Consider the following 15488-nt stretch of genomic DNA (forward strand, 5'->3'; position numbering starts at 1 on the left):
GAGAAGTAAAAATGGAAAATTTTTATGACCCATTCATAAGCCGACCCTGTAATTCAGGGATCAGCAAACTTTGGCTCCCAGGCCATCAGGATAATCTGCTGGCGGCCCGAGATGGTTTACCTCGAGCGTCCGCAGGCACGGAGGTAAACCTAAGTAAACAAAGTGTCCTGGTGTGCCAGCTGGTTACCCTGACGGGCCGGGACAGCAACTGGTGGGGACCACCCCCCACATGACCCCACCCCTAGCCCGGGACCCCCACACTCTCCCCATCCCATCCCTTCCCACCTTATCTGGGGAGGGCGTCTCTGGCCTGGCTGGAGCAGCTCCGGCAGGTTAGGCAGCGCAGCCGCAGCCTGCTCCGGTGGGCCAGACCATGACGTGTGGCCGCAGCATGTTCCAGCAGGCTGGGCTGGGCGGCACGGCTGCAGCGCGCTCCAGCAGGCCAGGCAGTGCAGCTGCAGCCTGCCAACCCCGGAGCCGCAGCTCCTTCGGAGGATGGGGGGAGAGCAGCGTGGCCAGAAGCGGAGAGACTCTGGACCCGCCTCTTCCCTTCTGGCTGTGATGCCTCTCCTTGCTCCTTCTGTTGGGGGGAGGGGCTGTGTCCCACCTCTCCCTCTCTATACCTGTTCATAAGCCGACCCCCTTCTCTGATGCTTCCCTTTTTTACTAAAAAAAATTCGGCTTATGAACGACTACATATGGTATTTATCGTCACAATGCTCCTGTGAGATATGGGTATAATAGAACCCCACTTTTACAGATGGGAAACTAAGGGATTAAGGTCAAAAGTATCCACCTGTTTTGCACACTCAGTTTGACACACCTAAGACCTCATTTTTCAGAGTAATTAGCATTATATAATACGTAATATCTTTTAAGCACAGCTCCCATTGACTTCAGCTGAAGAAAAGAGTGCTCAACATCTTTGCAAACTGGGCACCCAAATAATAAAGGAACACACAAGGCAGTGACTACTCATGAAAAATTTGGTTTAAGCATCTTATCTAGCCTCACACAGGAACACTGTGAAACAGAGAGGGACAGAATCCAGTTCCTCAGAACAGCATTTAACTGCCTTAGCCATGAGACTGTCCTTTCTCTTCCTGTAATCACATGCCTCATTCACCACACACCTTCCACCTTATACAACAAATGAATCAAGAGTCCTACAAACAAGCCTCCTTCGCTACATAACCTTGATTCATCACCAGAGCAAGCCCAATCTGTGCACTGAAAGAGACAGGGATCCTGTGCAGAAATATACACTTATTGAGTGATCGTGTAAAGACTATCATAATACATATGCACATGCGCAACAGGACCAAGTTAAAGTTGCATAGGCAACTTTAATTCAGGCATTTCCTAACTTTTGAGTCTTTGCAGGGAAACCTTAACAATGGTTTTTTAGTGTAATTTGTGCATAATGTTTGAATTAGGTTGCCATAAATCCCAAGTCCAGCTAAAAATATTAAGGAAAAGTTCAGTGTGAAAACTAAATTAAGCAGTGAAACTTGGAAGACAGATGATGGCAAACTAATTCTTTGACAACAATACATTTCATGATGTTGGAGTACACCTCCAAAAGTGATCTGCTTCATTAGAGTCTACTGGATTGTAACAAAAAAATAAACAAAAAATAAAAATAACCAACATGATTCATTCAATTTTTTCCAACGCTTAAAAGTGAATACAACTGAAACAATTAAAACTCAAATACCAGTTCCATGTTCCGGAAATCCAATTACAACTATACTTGACCAGGATACAAGCAGCACAGTGGTGTTGGTGGGGTTTGTTTTTAAATCTACTCTGAACTTTTGGGGGAAGAGAAGGCTTATAATGGTTTTGGGAAGAGACGGAATGTAGTCAAGCAGCTGTATTACAAAAGCTCCATCTTAAAGAGCATACATGAATGTGTGTCTCCTTACCCTAAAATGGAATTTGTAGCATGCCCTCAGACAGCAAAACGGTGGTAAATATTGATTCTTTATCTACAACATTGTATTGCAACATTAGCAGCACAATCTGCTCTAGAATTTGTCTTATATTCAGGATTAAACCATATTTGTGATGGCTGAACATGAAGCAAAAAACTGCTTTTTAATATTATTGAATACCTCCCTTCCCCATTTCACTGCAGTATTTAACACTTACAAGAGTTATTTATTGCAAGTATACTTTACCATTGTAAAAACATTATTATTCTACTTCCCATTCCCAAAGAAAGGATACAGGAATTTAAAAACCATTACAGAATAGCTTGGTGACTGAAGCCTCAACCTTCTACAACCACAGGTTGACATATATGTCTAATTTAGAACATAAGCTTCTTGCGGCAGAAAATGTCTGCACATACAGCACCAAGCACAATATTGGGCCACAAATGTTTGCAGGATTGATTAAATCCTTCACCTTTCTAAGGTAAATAAATTGAATTCCATGCAGTTTACTGTGGGGAAATTTTCAGATGCAAATTCAGAAACAGGATTTTGACTACTCTGGGTGGATATTAAAGATTCAAGGACACATTTTGCAAACTAGGTCTTGCCCAACTTTCTTGTCCAAAATTTCACAAAATATCACTCTTTCCACTGTTGTATAGTGCAATAGTTGGCTATCACCATTCACTCCATGGCTGTCCTTTTTCAGTATTGCTGTATTATTTATAAATAAGGCTACGTTTTAGTCACTGGTGTTTTTAGTAAAAGTCATGGACAGGTCACAGGCTGTAAACAAAAATTCAGGGACCTGTGACCTGTCCATGACTTTTACTAAAAATACCTACTCTGACTAAAACTTGGGCGGTGAGCTGTGGGTGCTCTGGCGGGGGGCAGTCCAGGGGTGCTGCGGGTGCTGGGGGAGGTGACCCAGGACCCCTGCTGGTACTGGGGGAGAGAAGGGTCAGACCGCAGCACACGGGCTGGGACCCCTGCTGGTGCTGGGGAGGGGCTTGGCCGGGGCTTTCTATCCAGTTTAGCATCCCTGCAGTTCCCAGGCGGCCGAGGCAGGGGCTCCACTGCTCCTGCCACAGCTCCCATTGGCTGGGAACCTCAGCCAATGGGAGCTGTAGGGGTGGGGCCTGCGGGCACAGGCAGGGTGGAGACTTACCTGCCCCCTAGGAGCTGCAGGGTGGCCATGCCAGTGGGAACCAGGAAGCCCCTCACCCCAAGGTAAGCGCTCCCCAACCCCCTGCCCCTAGCCCTGGGCCCCCTCCCACACCCCCAAACTGTTGCTGCTGGCCCAGGGTCTGCCCAGCTCACGCAGTCCGTGAGCCAGGACCAGCTGTTGCAGAAGTCATGGAGGTCACAGAAAGTCACGGAATCCGTGACTTACATGACAGACTTGCAGCCTTATTTATAAAATGCTTTCACAGCCTATGGAATGAAAGGCATGAAAAAGCGTAAACTATTTTTCCGCTTGAAGATTCTCAAATGCTGCTTGTACTTTTTAACCAAATGGCTTTATTTTGAAAAGTAAAAGTTGAAGTATTCAGATATTATTAAACTGACAACAGTGAGACAGGCAGCTAATTTTAAAATATACCTACAGAGATGCCAGTAGCATACAGGAAAAACTTTCTCTGGGGAGTAAATAAAGGAAGCATTAGAACTAAACTGCTAAATAGCGGGTCATTTTAACTACTGCCTCCCAAGCAGCAGTGCTCCATGTTTCCTGATGGGTTCAGTCTGATCATTTCTTGACCTTTTACACCCGAGTCAATGAATCATCTCTCTCTCTCCACATGACCTCTTCATTCCCAAGCCCCAGCAGTTCAGTCACTAATGTGACTGTCTTTTGGATATAATCTTGAGGTCCCATCACCAGCTCAACCTCAATATTGCTCTTCCTTTCTCTCTACCCCCTTCACTGTTGCTGACATCACTACCATCCTTCCTATCATAGAAGCTCAAAAACCATGCTGCCACTCATGCTTGGGTGAAGCTGCCTGCAAACAGGTGTAAAATTAACTCATCTTCCCTCAAAATTCTCCTTAAAATTCTCTTTTGCTGAGGTCTATAAAATACATGATAACGGCTAGAGTGCTGGTGTGCTGAGACCACCGCCCATCACACTGACCAACGTTGTCTTATTGTTTCACTGTATCCATATATTGACTCTTGTCTTATATTTAGATTGTAAACTCTTTGCGACAGGGACTGTCTATTTGTTCTGTGTATGTACAGCACCCAGGAAAAAGGGGTCCTGGTACGTGATTGGGGCACTTACACACTACTATAATATATAGTATTTCTCCTTCCTCCTGTTGACTAAACTAAGCCAAGGCCCCAGAGTGCTTTGCAGCCAGGTCAAAGGCAAAACGGAAAAATCCAGCTTGCCAAGTTTTAGTTACGTTCATTGCTAAATGCTGTAGGGACAGGCATCAGATAAGGAAGGGACTTTATCAAGATTTGTGGAAAAAACTGAATATACTGAGAAAACAGCTCTCTCAAATGCAATTATTAACCAGGAAGGGAAATTGCCTTATTACTATCTACCAAAAAATAGATGCATTTAACTCACAAGGAAAATGTATTAATCAAATCACAGGATTTGTTTCTGTAGCTATCTGTATCTTTAAAATGTTATGTAACCAAAATAATAAAGTAGTTAGTAGTAAATAAGTAGAGTACATTATATTTAGAATGTTTTTTACTTATATTAAGCTGTCTAACCAAGCAGAAATGTGAAGAGCTAGATAAAGAGACATTCCAGAGGGACAAGACAAACATTTTATTAATGCCTAGGTAATGTCCTTTGTAACAAGCTATAGCTAGATAGGTCTAAAGTTTTGCTGACTTTTGGAATACTATGGCCAACCCAAGTTAAGAAACTGGTAACAATCTCTGTCCATTTTGCAAGGTCTGGGGCAGCCTTGCAAAAACTTTTTCGAAAACATGTCAAAGAAGAAAAATAAGAATATGTTACGTTTAAAGTAACACAAAAATGGTGAAAATCTCATCTATTCTAAACAACCCTAGTATATATAGAAGTAAAGCTCAGATTTTAAGACAGTCTGACTGCTGCCTTCCACATGGGTTGGTAAGGTATGTACTCTTCCTTGCTCTATCAAATGTTGACTAATAATATGATTAATAAAGTTAAGCCTAGCTATTTGACATATTTTATCACTGAATTAAATTAAACCCATAACAATCCACACATCCAAATTATTGCTAAATCTTGCCAATTTTTCCCCACCACCTTTCAAAAATCCAACACTTCATTTCTATTCTCATGGATAAAATTCTTCTCCAGACATTGGTTATCTTACACTAACTACTGAACCTCTTTTATGGCCTCCCCACTTCCCATCTCACTCTGCTATTCAATCCACAGTAGTAAAACTCATTTTCCCCATCTACCACTCAGATCATATCACTCCCCTCCCCTCTTCAAATCCCTCTGCTAGCTTCTGCTCCCCTTCTCCAGAAAGGTCAAGCTACTCTTCCCACACCTTCTAGGGCAGCTCTGCACAACACGACCCTATATATGTCATTACTCTCATTTCTTACTCCATTTCCACTCCATAAGACATTCCTGCCTCACCATTCTCTTTGGAGCTTTCCTCTAACCATCTTTGACCTTTTATGTGTTTCCCTATTCCCAGAACTCCCTATCACTCCTGCTGTGCATGTATATATTTTAAGATAGAGACATCCTCTGAGGTCATACAGTGCATTTTATCTGTATTTTTATTGTTAAACCTCAAAACCAGGACTGTCTCATCTATAATGGAATATATTGTGGAAAAGCCAGTTGCAGCTCCAAAGTTCAGGTTGAGTTGAGTTTGTACACTTAAAGCAAAGATTTACTTTTGTTACATATGAAAAATAGAGGGTATCCTCCCCAAACTTACAGCACTTACACTTTGAATGAATTTTCGGAGAATTCACAAGTAAATCCCATTAATTTAGGGGTTAAGATTAAAATAGGTCCCTCACGAAATTAAGCACTAACATACTTCCCCCCGCCCCCTCACTGATTTCAATAATGGAACAACACAAACTTTTCAAACTTCATATTTTAGTTTAAAAAAATCTTGTTCGTAGGCTACATTTAAACAATCCTTTTTATGGTTTAATGATTTTTCTTTTTGCATTTACTGTTCATAATTAAAATTTTGTCCTTCCGAAGACTGAAGAAAAGTTTCTATTTCAAAGAATTTCACAAAAAAATGTCCTCCTGCAACCATTGTGGGTTATTTTCAAGAAAATTTTATGCACAAGCCTCTGATGACAGAAACGTTTACTTATGAAAATAATGGCCAAAAATTACCATTAATCCTTAATATTTCTTTTTAAAAACTATTCATTGCACCAGTTTCTCAGAGAGGGGAGAATGAAAGCAGAAAGGATGTGAGGTGTGTATGTGCAGGGAAATGTATGGGGCTCAGGAAAGAGTAACAACTGGAGTGTACTCCAGTTGCTTTATGCAAATCTCATGAAACAAAGCTGCTGTAAAATCAGATTAATTGGCCAGTACGTTCTGGCTGATTTGAACCACTCCAGAGTAGCCAGGGGTTATAGGAGAAGCTGGCCATAAAATCAAATTAAAAAAAAAAAAATGTTAATACTTTATATCTTAAAGTGATTAGGAATGCCATATGGCAACATTCTCTAATTTTTTTGTTTAAACCAAGGAAATTCTCAAATGAGCCACACTGAAACCAAATATCAGGGGGTAGCCGTGTTAGTCTGTAACCACAAAAAAACAGAGTCCGGTGGCACCTTAAAGACTAACAGATTTATTTGGGCACAAGCTTTTGTGGGTTAGAACCAATTTCATTGGATGCATGGAATGAAAATTACAGATGCAGGCATTATTATACTGACACATGAAGAGAAGTGAGTTACCTCACAAGTGGAGAACCAGTGTTGACAGGGTCAATTCGATCTTATCGACTCCTTACTGAAACTAAAGTAACTCCAGAAACCTCACAGTTTAGAATAAATTTAACAGAAAAACAAACATGGTAACAAATGGAAATTCAGATAGAACAGCCAAGTTCTGCCCTGAGGCAACATGGAGAAGAAAAATCTAGTCTCTTCAAAAAAAAAAAAAAATCAGTTTAATTTACGACTACAAACATTCATCTCACTCCTATCATTTCTTATCTATCAGATGTCTGGATTTTTTTACATTTAGCCTCAACTTTGAATTTCTTGGGTTTATAATCCTCCATTTTTGGAAAATTACAACATCCTCAATGTATTTTACCTTAAATTCTGAAAAGTACTCTCTAGCTTACCTCCATTTTAATGCAGCTTTTTGTCTTGGGATAAATATTTTAGGTTTCAATTAGTTTCTCAGAAGTCAGCAGCAAAGACAGAGACTTCATGTTCAACTACTGGGGCATGGGAAGAGACTCATTTACCTGACCCGCTCTACAGTCCAGTAGTGAAGGATTAAATCTCCCAGACTTTCACAGTAGCTCCTAACCAGTCATTCATTGTCAGGGCTGTGCTGAAATGAAACTGACCAGATCATTCTTTTCAAGCAACCAGGCGGTTTGGAGTAGAGGAGGGGAAAGGAAGAAGAGACTGAATGCAGAAGGAGACAAAAAGATCATAACTTATAGCACCCGAAGTGTAGTTTGGGCGAGCGGAGGTGAAGGTAACGGAAGAACGGACGCTATGAAGAATGCAGGGTCCACAAATTGCACTTTGATAGAAATTGCCCAGTGCACTCTCACCCCATCCATTCCCTAACTAGCCAGGGAGCAGGCACACTGGATCTTTCACGAAGGTGCTGCTCTTGGACCCTACTCATGCAGGTATCTCCTCCCATCTTTTATTTCAATCTTTCAATCTATTGTGTCAGGTAAGTTTTTTCAAGTTATGGTTCAAGTTAAAGAGAGCCAGGAGGACCACCAAAATCTTTCTAAAGAAATACAATTAAGTTATGCTAGAGGGCTACGCACTTGGTTACTTTGATAGACCAAGCTCCTTGCACATACCAGGGCTCCTTGCATTCCTTCACTGCCCAGCATAGGTTTCAGAGTAACAGCCGTGTTAGTCTGTATTCCCAAAAAGAAAAGGAGTACTTGTGGCACCTTAGAGACTCACCAATTTATTTGAGCATAAGCTTTCGTGAGCTACAGCTCACTTCATCAGATGCACCCTCCCATCCCTCTCTATTTTAAGGACTCCCTGCAGTGCCCCCCATCCCTCCTTCCTCATAACAATGACTCTGTGGGCCCCATTCTTTCCCCCATGCATGATGCTCTGTATCCACTCCCTATTTCCTCCTCTGCCCCCTGCCAGGGGCTCTATATCTCCCCCACAGCCCTTTCCACTGTCACGTTCCCCCCCATCACCATAGCAGGCCTCCACATGCCCAACATTCCCCCCTCCACATGCCCTCATTCTCAAGACCCCCATCCTCCTTATTTCTTTTATATCTGTCTGGGAAAATAAGTCATTTGGGGTGTCAACATTTTAAAAAACAGTAGATAAATGTCAATGACTTTACTTAAAATTAAAAAAACATTTTATTTAAATTTTCTTCTATTTAAATTAAATATTTTTTAAATCATGTATTTAAAATTAAATTTAAAGTTGATAACCTATGTTAAGGCCTAAATTTATTATAATTATTATATTTAATGTAAATGATTTTAAACAATAAGCAGCCGTTACAGGAACTCCTCACTTAAAGTCATCCCAGTTAATGCTGTTTCGTTGTTAATTAATTAGGGAACATGCTCATTTAAAGTTGAGCAATGCTCCACTCTTACATTGTTTGGCTGCCTGCTTTCTCCACAGCAGGCAGCCTCCCTATGCTCCCCCCCCGGCAAACGCCACGGATAGGCGCCTTTCCCCTCCTCACCCCCCGACTCCTGCCAGCGTTTAGGAGGCAGGAGGGAGGGAGTAGGAACAAGGACTCAGCACGCAGGCTCTCCCTCCCTCCCCTGCCTCCTGCCCATGGCAATCAGCTGGCTTGAGTATTCAGGAGGGAAAGGAGGGGAGCGAGGGGCAAGGAAGAAGCCTGCAAAGTAAAGGGGGATGAAGTGGGGGGAGGGGGGGAGAAGGAGAGAAAAGGCAGGTCAAGGGGGGGTTGGGGGAAGGGGTGGAGTGGGCGGGCTGAGGGTTGAGCCCCTCACCCCTGGTGCTTGCAGAGTAGGGGAAGCTGCCGCTGCTGCTGCGCAACGTGCTTCTCCTAGCCTACAGCATCTTCAGCCTCCTTGCCTGCCTCATTGTCTCCAGTGACTTAAGAGGATTTAAAGATGTAGTCCCCGCTATGAAGAAAGATATCCTCAGCTTGGCCAAGAAAGCAGGTTTTGATGAGGTGGAAGAAGCCGATGTTACACAACTTCTGCAATCACATGAAGAAGAGCTAACCAATGAAGATCTGATGCAACTAGAGGTGACGAGAGCAATGGAAGAAGAGGGCCAAGAAGTAGAACCACTAACCCATCGAAATTTGACTGCCAAACGTCTTTCTGAAGCTTTCCAAATGATTGAAGCTGGCTTGCAAATCTTGAGTGATGACGATCCTGACAGGGAACGCAGCTCCAAAGTGATTAGGGAAGCTGGTCATCTAATGACTTGCTATAAAGAAATTTACCAAGAAGAAAAAAGGAAAGCAAAACAACAATCTCAAGATGTGTTTTTTTGAGTTCAGAAAGTTCAACAAGAGGAGCAGCCGGACAATCCACCCTCTTCCAGTCTCTGACTCCAGAACCTCAACCAAAGTTCATACTCAGCAATGATTGTAGAATTAAATTGCTTGTTTAAAATTGTTTAAAATGTGTATAATGCCTTTTGTCTGGCAAAAAAAAAAAAATTCACTGGAGTCTAAACCCCCCATTTACATTAACTCTTATGGAGAAATTGGATTAGCTTAACATCTTTTCACTTGAAGTCGCATTTTTCAGGAGCATAACTACAATGTTAAGTGAGGAGTTCCTATACATGTTTACTGCTCACATTTTAAAGAAAAGTTAAACCTATGAACTGGTGAATCTATTATTAAAAACTAGATGCGAGAGGATGAGATCTACTAGTTCTTAAATCTTGAAGGACAGAAGGTACTAGAAACAATCAATTGCTTAAATAAATGTGTATACGTATAGTGTACACTCCTGAAAGCAAAAAGTACCACCAAATTTAGCCTAAAGGTTATATTTAGTTGCTAATCAATGTGTTTTAAAGGTTACCAATCAATGAGAAACAACCTTTCTTTAGGAAAATACCTAAAAAGCACAAATGTAAAACAATTAAAATTTGAATTTAGGTTTCCTTCTTGCTGATTTAAATCATGATTAAAACCGGTGATTTAAACTGCTTTGATTTAAAATCAATACATTCTGTTTTAAATTGTATTTGGAAGATGGGCAGATCTGAGAGGGGTGTGGTTGTAAGATAATATGGCTGCCATTAACCAGTTCTGTGATCAACAGACAATTACAGTGGTGGATGAAGCTGCTGGGTCTACTAACCAACAGTAAGGAACTGTGTGTGTTATTTCCATCTTGTGAATTTTCCCTATGCTAAGGGTGAGGGTTTTTGGGGGTTTTTTTTGGTAACTTTGAAGCTGAGTCTAGAGGGGAATCCTCTGTGTTTTAAATCTTTTTATTACCCTGTAAAGAGTACCTCCCATCCTGATTTTTGCAGGTGTGATTCTTCTACTTTTTTTTTTTTAAATAAAATTCTTCTTTTAAGAACCTAATTGATTTTCAGTGTCCTAAAAACCAAGGGGTTTTGTCTGTGCTCACATTATAACCAACGGGTTAGGATATTCTCAAGCCTCTCCAGGAAAGGGGGTGAAGGGGCTTGGTGGAATATTTTGGGGAAACAGGGACTCCAAGTGGCCCTTTTCCTGAATTTTTGTCTAAGTCACTTGGTGGTGGCAGCAATACCGTCCAATGACAAGGAAAGGATTTGTGCCTTGGGGAAGTTTTTAACCTAAGCTGGTAGAAATAAGCTTAGGGGGTCGTTCAGAGTGGGGGAGGGAACCCTGACAGGGATTGGTCCTGCTTTGAGCAGGGTGTTGGACTAGATGACCTCCTGAGGTCTCTTCCAACCCTAATCTTCTATGATCTTGATATTACAGTTCTGCCATGAATATAGGCCTCTGACAGGCACTACAGTGTAGCCAAACCTTGCTTCTGTAAGGCTTGTTAACAGAACATTTGTATATCTATAATGAGTGCATATTGTCTGTACAGGCTCAGTTCTCTTTAAATATAAGATGTGTTTCAGAGCCAAGCATCCTTCCTCAAAAAAGGCCATAGCTCCCTCAGACTAGGGCATGGGACTGGAGTTAGGAGACCTAGATTCTATTCCCAGCTCTGACACGGACCCGCTGTGTGACTTGAACAAATAATTGACCTCTCTGTCTCCATCTGTAAAATGAGGACACTAATCCTTCACACTCTTTTGTAAAGCATCTTGAGATCTACAGATAAAAAGCACTATGGGAGCTAAATAATCATAGTTGAGAAACTGATCTATTTATATGGAACAGGGGCTTTTGAGGGGATACGGGGAAACAGGCAGAATTAATATTGTTACATAACTACATGTCAACTCCTTTTAATGTCAAAATCTGAAGTAACACCTTAAAATGTTTTAGAATCACAAGAATGAAATCAGGATCTCTATGCGAAAGAATTCAACTATTCCATTAACAATAAAATGACCACCACATCTTTAGGACACTGAACAGTTTGTATGCTCACTCCAATGGTTCTACTGCAGAAATTCAGCAGATCTCCAAAAAGAGTAGTGAAATTGATTATGTTTATACATTTAAATAAAAGCAAGCTGTTTCAATTTTTCTGGCTTTAACTTCCAGCCATTGGTTCCTGTTATGCCATTCTCCACTAAAGAGCCCTCTAGTAATCGTTATTCTTCCTGTGAAGGTACAGATATGCTATTCAAGTCACTTCTCAATCGTTTAAAAAGCTAAACAGACTGAGCTCTAAGACACTCAATGAAAGACATTTTTCCATTTGTTGAGTAATTTTTTGTGGCCTCTCTCTTCATCCTCCCCAATTTGTCATCATCCTTTTTAAAATATGGACACCACAACTGGCCGCAGCATTCCAGTATTGACTCACCAATGCCATATACAGAGATAAAAATCACCTCCTTATTCCCACTCACTACTGCCCTTTTGTAGATCCAAAGGATTACGATAGTCCTTTTTTGCCACAGCACTACACTGGGAGCTCACGTTGACTTACTTATCCACTATAACTTCATAAAATCATAACAAATTTTAACTGAAAATTTTTACAACTGGCTACTCAAATCTTCCAAACTTTTACAGAACAGAGCTAATTTGGCACATAAAAAGTAACAGCTTCCCCAAATCTCCCAAGCACATATCATAAGGTTAATTACATAATGACCTAGTACCAGAAACAACTGCTTTTGTTGAGATTACAAGTATTTACACTGCCGGTGGCAGTGCAATAACTCAGGCACAAGGTACGCTAAAATTAAAAGTTCAAGATACATAGGTTAGAACTTCAATAAATATGTTCTAGAAGTAAAATATGATAGGACACATTTGTTTAAGTAATTCTGACAATAACTAGCTATCATTTTATTATTTGTTTTACAGTAGTACTGAGAGGTTACAACTGAGATCAAAGCCATAATGTGGGATATACTATACAAACACAATATAAAAGAGACAATCCCTGACATAAAAAGGGTACAGTTTAAAGACACAAGCCAGATGAAGAATGAAAGGGAAAACAGAGGCTCAGAGAGGTGAAGTGACTTGTCCAAAGTCGTAAATCCAGTCAGTACAAAAGCAGGGAATACATTATATTACATTACACTATACATGACTTTGCCATTATACATACACATTACTGGAATATTGGTATAGAAGGGCACAGCTTGCTCAGAAAGGGCAGGCAGGAAAAAAAGGGAAGAGATGTTGCCTTGTTTATCAAAGATGTATAGGAGATGGACTTGTTGAAAGTAAGTCCATCTTACTTAGAATAAAAGGGGTAAAAAAGAAGGGTGATGTTATGGTAGGTGTCTACTATAGGCTATGCAACCAGGAAGAAGAGGTGGATGAGGCTTGTTTTAAACTAACAAAATCATCCAAAGCATAGGACTTGGTAGTGACGGGGTACTTCAACTACCCAGACATCTGTTGGGAAAATAATATGGCAGGACACAGATTATCCAATAAGTTCTTGGAATGCATTGGAGATGATTTTTTTATTTCAGAAGGTGAAGAAAGCTACTAGGGCAGAGGCTGCTCTAGATTTGATTTTGACAAATAGGTAGGAACTGGTTGAGCATCTGAAAGTGAAAGGCAGCTTGTGTGAAACTGACCATGATATGGTAGAGTTCATGATAGTAAGGAATAATAGGAGGGAACACAGCAGAATAAAGACAATGGATTTCAAGAAGGCAGACTTTAGTAAACTCAGGTAGTTTGTAGGTAAGATCCATTGGGAAGCAAGTTTAAGGGGAAAAACAGTTCAAGAGAACTGGCAGTATTTTAGAGAGACATTATTAAAGGCACAAGAGCAATGATCTGAAACTCAAAACTGTCCTACAAAAAGTGGCAACTAGGTCAACTTAAAAAGGATGAATATAAACAAACACAAGCATGTAGGGACAAAATTAGAAAGGCCAAGGTACAAAACAAGATTAAACTAGCCAGAGACATAAAGGGTAACAATAAAACATTCTACAAATATATTAGAAGCAAGAGGAAGACCAAGGACAGGGTAGGCCTGTTAATGAGGGGGAAAAAACAACAGAAAACGTGGAAATGGCAGAAGTGCTACATTGACTTTTTTGTTTCGGTTTTCACCAAAAAGGTTAGTAGAGATTGGATGTCTAATATAGTGACCCATGAACATGAAGTAGGATATGAGGGAAAAGTTAAAAATTACTTAAACAACTGAGATGTCTTCAAGTCACCAGGCTTAATAAAATAGCTCCTTGTGTATTCTAGGGCGTAACTGAGGAGATATCTGAACCATTAGCAATTATCTTTGAAAACTCATGGAAGACTGGAGAGATTCCATAGGATTTGAAGAGGGAAAATACAGTGCTGATCTATAAAAAGGGGAATAAGGACAAAGCAGGGAATTACAGACCAGTCATCTTAACTTCAGTATGCAGAAAGGTAATGGAGCAAATAATCAAGCAATCAATTTGCAAACACCTAGAACAGGGATTCTCAAACTTCACTGCACTGCAACCCCCTCCTGACAACAAAAATTACTACATGGCCTCAGAAGGGGAGACTGAAGCTGGAGCCTGCCCAAACCCCGCCATCCCGGGGGGGGGGGGGGGGGGGGAAGGAGGGCAGCAAAGCTGAAGCTCCAGGGCTTCAGCCCTGCGTGGGCTGAGCCCCGCCACCCAGGGCTGAAGCCCTCGGGTTTCAGCTTTAGCCCCAGGCTGCAGCAAATCTAACGCCAGCCCTGGCGACCCCATTACAATAGGGTTGCAACCCACTTTGGTGTTCCAACACACAGTTTGAGAACTGCTTACCTAGAAGACAATAAAGTGATAAGTAACAGTCAGCATGGATTTGTCAAGAACAATTCATGACAAACTAACCCAATAGCTTTTTTTGACAGGGTAACAAGCCTTGTAGATGTGGGGGAAGCGGTAGATGTGGTATAACTTGACTTCAGTAAGGTTTTTGATATAACCTCACATAACCTTCTCTAAACAAACCAGAGAAATACCACCTAGATGGAGCTACAACAAGGTGGGTGCATAACTGGTTGGAAAACCGTTCCTAGAGAATAGTTATCAGTGGTTCACAGTCAAGCTGGAAGGGCATACTGAGTGGAGACCTGCAGGTCCTGGGTCTGGTTCTGTTCAATATCTTCATCAATGATTTAGACAATGTGTATTACAGAAAGGGATATGAGGAGTACAGTGGATCACAAGCTAAATATGAGTCAACGGTGTATCACTTTTTTTTTTTTTTTAAACAATCTGGGATGTATTAGCTGGAGTGTTATAAGCAAGACATGAGAAGTAATTCTTCCACCCTACTCCGGGCTCATTAGGCCTCAGCTGGAGTACTCTGTCCAGTTCTGGGTGCCACATTTCAGGAAAGATGTGGACAAACTGGAGAAAGTTCAGAGGAGAGCAACAAAAATGATTAAAAGTCTAGAAAACATGACCCATGAGGAAAGATTGAAAAATTGTGTTTGTTTAGTCTGGAGAAGAGAAGACTGAGGGGGGACATGATAACCATTTTCAACTACGTAAAAGGTTGTTAGAAGAGGAGGGGAGAAAAATTGTTCTCGATAACTTCTGAGGATAGGACAAGAAGAAGTGGGCTTAGAGTGCAGGAAGAGAGGTTTAGGTTGGACATTAGAAAAACTTCCTAACCTGTCAGGGCAGTTAAGCACTGGAACAAATTGCCCAGAGAGGGTGTCACTGGAGGTTTTTAATAGGTTAGACCAGCAGTTCTCAAACTTCAATGTACCACAACCCCTTCTGACAACAAAAATCACTACATGACCCTGGGCAGGGGGCAGAACA

At 41.2% G+C, this 15488-nt stretch overlaps 1 protein-coding gene across 7 annotated transcripts in view; it reads right to left on the minus strand.

The window, feature by feature from the left end:
• STRN3 (striatin 3) overlaps window positions 1-15488 on the minus strand; it is a 100923-nt gene that overhangs the window by 67487 nt on the left and 17948 nt on the right. Inside the window, exon 1 of one of the 7 annotated variants that reach the window (XM_073348949.1) lies at window positions 9414-9438. The exons of 5 other annotated variants lie outside the window; for them this stretch is intronic. The gene's annotated coding sequence lies outside the window, so the exon portion shown is untranslated. Of the gene's footprint in view, window positions 1-7375; window positions 7537-9413; window positions 9439-15488 lie in introns of those variants that run through there. One more of the 7 variants, XM_073348947.1, reaches the window with a different exon arrangement.

The sequence above is a fragment of the Lepidochelys kempii genome, chromosome 6 (assembly GCF_965140265.1).
Source record: "Lepidochelys kempii isolate rLepKem1 chromosome 6, rLepKem1.hap2, whole genome shotgun sequence".
NCBI lineage: Eukaryota > Metazoa > Chordata > Testudines > Cheloniidae > Lepidochelys > Lepidochelys kempii.